The sequence below is a fragment of the Zingiber officinale genome, chromosome 1A, assembly GCF_018446385.1.
Source record: "Zingiber officinale cultivar Zhangliang chromosome 1A, Zo_v1.1, whole genome shotgun sequence".
Classification (NCBI taxonomy): Eukaryota; Viridiplantae; Streptophyta; class Magnoliopsida; order Zingiberales; family Zingiberaceae; genus Zingiber; species Zingiber officinale.
The window spans coordinates 83,952,587-83,961,694 of record NC_055987.1 but is presented as its reverse complement, the minus strand read 5'-3'; positions in this window follow the sequence as shown (position 1 = coordinate 83,961,694).

Sequence of the window (9,108 nt, the reverse complement as noted above, 5' to 3'; positions counted from 1 at the left end):
TCAACTAACTGAAAAGCTAACATATAAAGCTAACATATTCTTTTATTTCACTTGTTTAAAATTTATACTTTAATACTTGAAAATAATAATCAACTTCTCTTGGGCCCAGACATAGTACCATTTTATGTGCGTTCCCTAATAGGTTGGGGTAGCGAGCCGCCAATCCTAAAAGAGCAGACCTTGGTCTACCAGGGCCAAGACCTTGGAATTGGACACCTGGATTTGTTTAATGACAATCTTAGAAGTCGGGTACTAGCCTCTTCTTAAAAAGTAAAATACTTATTATCTTAAATTACTTCTTCTTTAAATGCCTTGGCATTTTAATAGCATCTTATGTGCCAAAATCCCTAAAGTCTTGACTTTGGGATTTACTTAAGGCCTTGACCTTTTCTTTCTTTTCTTTTTCTTTCTTTTTACTTGTTAATGCTTCTAAAAGAATTTGGTAGAACTCTTATTTTCCCACTAGAATACATGGTTGTTCATGCTTATTAAAATAGCAAATAAAAATCAAAGAAACTGTTCATGTGTATCTAGTAATAAAGAAAACTGATCATGCTCAACTCATAGCAATTAAAAACTACACATGCTCAATAATAGCAAATGAAAACTTGAAAATCTGCATATAAGACTAATACAAATCTGCGCTGTGAATGTTACAAAATTCTACACTACAATGCTTAACAAGATTCTGTTCTATAATGCTTAATCATTCTATTCATTCTGTAAACATTCCTACCTCGAGAGGAAACTATTGAGGCATATATGCACCTAAGAAAACTAGGCTGAATTTTATACCAAAATCATGCCTAATGAGCTAGAGAAAAATGGATTTTGCTTCTACTTAAAACTCAATGTTCACTAACTACTCAGCTAAATCCCTAGCAACCATTCTGCACAATAAATTGCAACATAAAGGAATCAAGCTTGCTGAATTCTTGCAACAGAACAATTGGAACAGGATACTTGAATCAAGCTTGCTGAACTCTTCTACTAAACCTGTTGGAAACTTGGAACCCATATAAAGCTTGTTTCGTTCCAAAATCAAAACCCATATCTAGCAACAGGATACTAATTCTAGCTGCCACAGAATTTAAAAGAAAGGAAACCAAGAATGCATGCTACTAAACTTCAATTAAACAGAACCCTAATCAAAAAGGGAACAACATGGCAGCAAACTTCAGTACGAAGCAGAACAATCTACATAGAAATAAATTCGAATTCCATCTACAAAGCCTGAAGAAACCAAACCACATGCTAAGCAAACAAATCTATCTCCTTTCTTTGAGATTCTCGGCAACAACTTCAACAGGAGGCAAACTTCGGAAACAAAGAAAATAACAAGAAATAAACCTCGGAGCTATCCTACTACAGGTGAGTAGCAACTCACCCTTGTTCTTTAACTTACAACCGAGAAGATGGCTGCTAGGGTTTTGGATAAGTGAAGGTCTCGGCGTCTCCTTCGGGTCCTCGTGCTCTCCACGATGAGAGGGTCATGATTGGGTGAAGACCGGCCGGAAAGAGCCCTTTTTCCGGCGTCGGAGACGAAGCCCTAACACGGCTCTGTTTCGCCCGAGCAGAAGAGTCGCGCGGCGTCGCGTGTGAGGAGAAGAGGAGAGGGATCGCGAAATTAGGTCGCGGGAAAAGGAAATATAAACTTATCCCTTAAGTTATTCTCGGTTCCAACTATAACTTAAATATTTTTCTCTCCCTCTTAGGTTAACACAGCCCGCGAGCGCAGCCGGTCAAGCGGTTTTGCTCGAAGCCACAGATCGCAGGTTCGATCCTCGATGCACCCTTTTTCCTCTTATTCTCTGTTCTAACTTCTACCTTATATATATTTTATTCCATACATAATTAACAAAACAACCACAGATCGGTTGGTTGGGCTGGGGTCGGCTGAGATTCGGCTCAGGTCAAGGTCTTGGGTTCGAGTCTCACCTTCAACGTTTTTTTATCAAAACTTCTTTCTTTTTGTAACCCTACTAAACGACCTCCAAAAATTACATAAAAATACTCTAAAAATTCCTAAAAATCTCTAGAATATTTTAAAAGTATTTCCAAATATTTTTATGGACTTTTAGAACTTAAAATAGGGAAAGTTGGGTCGTTACAATTCCCCATACCTTATAAAAAGTTCGTCCTCGAACTTAGAATAGCTCTGGATATTTCTCTCTCATACTGTCCTCCCGCTCCCAAGTGACTTCCTCGTGCTTCTGGTTCTGCCAGATAACCTTCACTAGTGGCACTTCTTTATTTCTTAGTCTCTTGACTGCACTGCCCACTATCTGTGTAGGTCTGCTCTCATAACTAAGATCCTCTTGGATCTGCACTGACTGAGGCTGAATCACTTGGCTCGGGTCATGGAGACACTTCTTTAGCATGGAAACATGAAATACATTGTGTATTGCTGACATGTCTTGTGGTAAGTCCAGCCTGTAAGCTACTTTCCCAATCCTTTCTGTGATAAGGTAAGGTCCTACATAACGAGGACTTAATTTGCCCTTCTTGCCAAATCTCATCACTCCCTTCATAGGAGCGACCTTGAGAAAGACTGAATCCCCTACTTGGAATTCAAGTGGCTTACATGTGTGTCAAGATAACTCTTCATCTACTCGCGTCTCGATCTTCCAATAACCCGAGTAGTCTCATCTATCGCCTGCTCAATGGCCGCCCACTTCCATCTCTTCTTTCACCGCTTGCCGGAATGGGTGATCCTGCACCGCCACTGATTGCCTCATAAGGTGTCATCTTGATGGTGGCCTGATAGCTGTTGTTGTAGGCAAATTCAGCTAAGAATAGATACTTGCACCAACTTCCTTTGAAATCTAGTGCACAAGCTCTGAGCATATCTTCTAGAATCTGATTTACTCGCTCTGTCTGTCCATCAGTCTGAGAATGGAAGGCTGTGCTGAACTTGAGTTTGGTGCCTAGTGCAGTCTGAACACACTCCCAAAAGTGAGAGGTGAAGCGCCCATCTCTATCAGAAACAATAGATTTAGGAACTCCGTGAAGTCTGATCACCTCTTTAACATACAGCTGTGCCAACTGCTCTATAGAGTGAGACACCTTGATGGCTAGAAAATGAGTAGACTTGGTCAATCTGTCCACTATCACCCATATCGCATCATATCCATTTGTGGTTCTTGGAAGACCTGTTATGAAGTCCATGGATATATCTTCCCATTTCCATTTTGGTATTGGAAGAGGCTGAAGAACTCCTCCTGGTCTCTGGTGTTCTGCCTTGACCCTCTGACATGTCAGGCAGGTACCGACATATTTAGCTACATCCTTTTGAGTCCAGACCACCAGAATCTCTGTTTCACGTCTTGATACATCTTGGTAGAACCAGGATGCATGGAATAAGGTGCACTATGAGTTTCTTCTAAAATTTTCTTTCTCAGCTCTTCATCATTGGGGACACAAAGGCGGCTCCCCTGATAAAGAATTCCACTGTCTGATACTCGAAACTCCGAATTTCCTTCTTCTTGTATCCCTTGCTTGATCTTTTGGATATTTGGATCTTCACTTTGCTTTCTCTGTATATCCTCAAGCAAGGTAGACTCTAAGGTCAATGTAGAGAGTTGCCCATAAATAATTTCCATTCCAAAATCTGACAACTCCTTCTGCAGTGGTAGAGCCAATGATGACAAAGACATCAGGGATGCACTGGATTTTCTGCTTAGTGCATCTGCCACTTTATTAGCTTTGCCTGGATGGTAGAGGATTTCACAGTCATAATCTTTGACCAACTCTAGCCACCTACGCTGTCTCATGTTTAAGTCCTTCTGAGTGAAGAAATACTTAATGTTGGAACCCCAAGGTGTTTTGATGTGATCAAACAAGCTAAGTTAGGTCCTGCTTTTGTTTAACCCTTGTGTCTAAGTGTGCAGGAGCTTAGGAACATAGGAAGTCGAGCGGAAGACGCGGCTAACGAGAAGGACGGCACGGGGAGAGAGCCGACGGGCTCTGTGCGTCCGAGGGACGAGGTGACCGCGGAAGAGTACATCGGCAGACGAGAAGAATGTGCGCGACGTTCGAGGGACAAGAAACCGGGAAGGAAGGCTGCTCGAGTAGAAGGCCGGAACATGGGTTCGGGTGAGCCCTATTCCGGAAGGCCGAGATCACCCAAGCAAACGGAGCCGAAGCGAACAGACCCGGACCGAGATGAGCTGGATCGAGACGAGCTGAACCGGAGTCGAAAAGTCAACCTATGTTGACCTTAGGGCTCCGGGCGCCCGGAACCGATCGGGGCGCCCGGAACCCTTCCGGGCGCCCGGAATCGACTTTTCAACAGGATCGAGTTTTGACTCGATCCGACCGTTGGGGGATAAAATTTATCCACCCCAGGGCGCCCGGAACCCTTCCAGGCGCCCGGACCAAGACTATTAATATAGCCTTGGTCCAGAAGCAATTATCAATCAAGAACAACTACTTGTAATTCAGTGCTTTCATTTGTGTTATTTCTTTCTGTGCTTTCAACGCTGTAAGAGGCTACTCCGCCAAGAGGAGAATCAATTAGTGTGCCTTCTTTGCCTTAGATTAGCAATCCTCTGATTTGCAAACCAAGTAATTCCTCTGTGTCTATTTTCTGTTTTAATTAGTCTCTGCATTTTTAATTACAAGTTCTTTTAAGTTAGTTGAATATCCGAGAAGGGTTTTTGGTTTTATTTTGTAGGGCAATTCACCCATCCCCTCTTGCCGGCCTCCAAAGGGACCTACAAGTGGTATCAGAGCGAGGCGCTTCAGGAGGACTAACCGCCGATCGAAGCAACAAAGATGGCCGGACCAAGCATTGTTCCACCAAAATTCGAGGGGAACTTGGAAGCGTCGTATGGAGGTATTCCTAAAAACAGATTTTGAAATTCAGTTTATTATGAAATATGGTTTTGTAGCTCCAATAGATAAAGATGGAAAAGAAAAAGAAGAGAGCGATTGGACAAAGAAGGAGCAGAATGAGTCGGTAGCAAACAGCCATGCGGAACATCACCTGCTGAGTGTGTTACCGCCTCAAGAGGTCAACCGCATTGGAAACTACTTATCTGCTAAAGAACTTTGGGAGAAGTTCGTAGAACTCCACGAAGGCACGTCCGAAGCAAAGCTCGCTAGAAGGGACATCCTCCGCAACAAACTGATGAACATCCGTCTGGAGAAAGGTGAGAAAGTAGCCGGTCTACATGCAAAGGTAAAAGAACTAGTTACTAGTCTCGAAAATCTTGGTGAAACGGTAACAAACCGGGACACTATACGCTACGCGCTCAATGCGTTTCCAAGAACTCCGGAATGGACATCAATCGTCGATGCTTACTACATCTCAAAAGACCTGAAGGTAAGTACTTTAGAAGAGTTGTTTTCTACCCTTGAATTACACGAAACTAGATGTGCAGAGATATCAAAGGACACAACCAAGACTATGGCGCTGAACGCAACCAATAAGGATGAACCCCAGTCAGACTCCGAAGACGATCAAGAAGCATACATGGTAAGAAACTTTAAAAAGTTTTTTAGATCTAATAAATTTAAAATGTAGAATAACAAGAATCAAAAAGGTAGAAGAAAGGTACGGTGCTACCAGTGTCAGAAGGAGGGACACCTAAGGGAAGACTGCCCAGAACTCAAGAAGGTCAAAGTGAAGACACCCAAGAAACACAACCTAAAAGCAACTTGGGACGACACCTCTTCATCCGAATCAGAAGCTCAAGAATATGCTGGGATAGCGCTGATGGCAAGTTACGAAGGGCAAAGCTCATTAGAACCTAGCATCGATGAAGGGGGAGCGACCTCAGATGAAGGCAGCGAAGCAGGGGGAGATTCAGGCTTCAAGTCCGATATGTAAGTGAGGTATGCCTTTTACCCCCTGATCAACTTTATTCTGGGATTAAGGCAATGACTAAATCCATGTATAAATTAGAAAATGAAAATATCAAATTAAAAGATGAAATTTTTGAAACAAAAAGAATTTTAGCAAAATTATGTCTTATAGAGGATTTTGATAAATTGAAAATTGAAAATGAAAAACTAAAAGAAGAAATAGAAAGATTGAAAAAATATAAAAGTTCAAATATTTCTACTTTTAGAAATTATAGAGGTTTAAATTGGTATTATAGATTTCATCAAAGTCAAATTAGAAATATATCAAAAATCTATGTACCTAGGAAATACTTGGTTAACCCTGTAGGTAGGGACCTCTACTGGGTTCCAAAAACCTGTTTAATTTAAATTTAGACTTAGCATTTTCAGCAAGGAAATTAAACGACTAATTTCATTATGAGGCTTTGGCTAAGGAAGTGGTTGTTGCTCCAATAACCAAGAAGGCCTAGTGCCTCGCCACGACCTGGAAGCCAAATATCGAAATGAAAAGTTTAATTAACTAACTGAAAAAGCATTAATTTAATTTACCTAATGCTTTAAAAGAGTTATTAAATTTGTGTTAGAAAATATTTAAAATTAATTTATAATTAAAAATTTTTTTTTGGAAAATAAATTTTTAATTGACTTAGAAATTTTTCTATGAATACTGTCCTATACATTTTTCCTTTGAAAATTGCCTTAGAAATCTTTTATGAAGAATAACTTAAAAAAAAAAATTCTGAATATTGACATAGAATTTTTTTTAAAACTAGATATTCTCTTTTGAAACATTGCCTTACAAATTAATATTAATTGCCTTAGAATTTTTTTAAAATTCACTTAAAATTTTGTTTACCTTAGACTTGTTTAAAGAACCCCTATTTTTAATGTGATCAAAGGGGGAGAAGAATGTTAAGTCTATGTTAAGACTAGGGGGAGGTACTATAATTTTTCAATTGAAAAATATTTGGACTTATTGGAATATAAATCGTTTTTATTGCATATGGTTACCCTAACTTAACTTGGGTTGCTCACATCAAAAAGGGGGAGATTGTTGGAACCCCAAGGTGTTTTGATGTGATCAAACAAGCTAAGTTAGGTCCTGCGTTTGTTTAACCCTTGTGTCTAAGTGTGTAGGAGCTTAGGAACACAGGAAGTCGAGCGGAAGACGCGGCTAACGAGAAGGACGGCACGGGGAGAGAGCCGACGGGCTCGGTGCGTCCGAGGGACGAGGTGACCGCGGAAGAGTACACCGGCGGATGAGAAGAACGTGCACGACGTTCGAGGGATGAGAAACCGGGAAGGAAGGCTGCTTGAGTAGAAGGCTGGAACATGGGTTCGGGTGAGCCCTATTCCGGAAGGCCGAGATCACCCAAGCAAATGGAGCCAGAGCGAACAGACCCGGACCGAGATGAGCTGGATCGAGAGGAGTTGAACCGGAGTCGAAAAGTCAACCTATGTTGACCTTAGGGCTCCGAGCGCCCGAAACCATTCCGGGCGCCCGGAACCGACCGGGGCGCCCGGAATCGACTTTTCAACAGGATCGAGTTTTGACTCGATCCGACCATTGGGGGATAAAATTTATCCCCCCTAGGGCGCCCGGAACCCTTCCAGGCGCCCGGACCAAGACTATAAATATAGCCTTGGTCCAGAAGCAATTATCAATCAAGAACAACTACTTGTAATCCAGTGCTTTCATTTGTGTTATTTCTTTCTATGCTTTCAACGCTGTAAGAGGCTACTCCGCCCAGAGGAGAATCAATTAGTGCGCCTTCTTTGCCTTGGATTAGCAATCCTCTGATTGCAAACCAAGTAATTCCTCTGTGTCTATTTTCTGTTTTAATTAGTCTCTGCCTTTTTAATTACAAGTTCTTTTAAGTTAGTTGAATATCCGAGAAGGGTTTTTGGTTTTATTTTGTAGGGAAATTCACCCCTCCCCTCTTGCCGACCTCCAAAGGGACCTACACTTAAGACTCTGATGGTCTGTGAAAATTCTGCACTGAACGCCATACAAATAATGTCGCTAGAGTTTTAGTGCAAAGACCACAGCTGCCAGCTCAAGATCATGAGTGGGGTAGTTCTTTTCATAATCTTTGAGTTGTCTGGAAGCATAAGCTATCACTTTTCCTTCCTTCATGAGTACAGCTCCTAAGCCCATCTTGGAAGCATCACTGTAGATGTCAAAACTCCTGTCACTTTCTGGAACAGTCAGAATAGGAGCACTGGTCAGTCTCTTCTTGAGCTCTTGGAAACTCTGCTCACATTTATCTGACCATTCAAACTTCTTGTTCTTTATGGTGAGGGCTGTTAGTGGAGAGGCTATCTTGGAAAAGTCCTCCACAAATTTCCTGTAGTACCCAGCTAAACCAAGGAAGCTTCTGATCTCCCTGGCATTCTTGGGTCTACTCCAGTTGTTGACTGCTTCTATTTTGTCTGGATCCACTTGAATGCCTTCTTTAGAAATTATGTGGCCTAGAAATGCCACCTGATCTAACCAGAACTCGCACTTTGAGAACTTAGCGTAAAGTTGCTTTTGCTGAAGAGTCTGCAGTACTATCCTCAAATGCGTGTCATGCTCCTCTGGGGTTCTGGAATAGATTAGGATGTCGTCAATGAACACAATGACAAATTTGTCAAGGTATTCTCTGAACACTCTGCTCATCAGGTCCATGAAAACTACAGGTGCATTAGTCACACCAAAAGGCATGACTACGAACTCGTAGTGTCCGTATCTGGTCCTGAAAGCCATTCTGGGTATGTCTCTTTCCTTCACTTTTAGCTGATGGTACCCAGAGCGCAGGTCTATCTTTGAGAATACTGTCGCCCCTCTCAACTGATCAAATAGGTCGTCGATCCTGGGGAGGGGGTACTTGTTCTTGATTGTCACTTGATTCAGAGCTCTATAATCTATGCACATCCGCATAGATCCGTCCTTCTTCTTGACGAACAACACAGGAGCTCCCCATGGTGAATGGCTAGGGCGGATGAAGCCTTTGTCAAACAGCTCCTGAAGTTGTTCTTGTAGTTCTTTCAGCTCTGCTGGAGACATGCGGTAGGAGCTTTTGAAATTGTACCGGTACCAGGAACCAGTTCAATCTCAAACTCCACTTCTCTGTTGGGAGGTAGTCCAGGTAACTCTTCTGGGAATACCTCTGGATACTCACAGATTACCCGAACTTCCTCCTGCTTGGGTCTTTCTTGTTCTTCTGTACTCACAATGTGCACAAAAAAACTAGCACACCCTTTAGCTAACATCTGGTG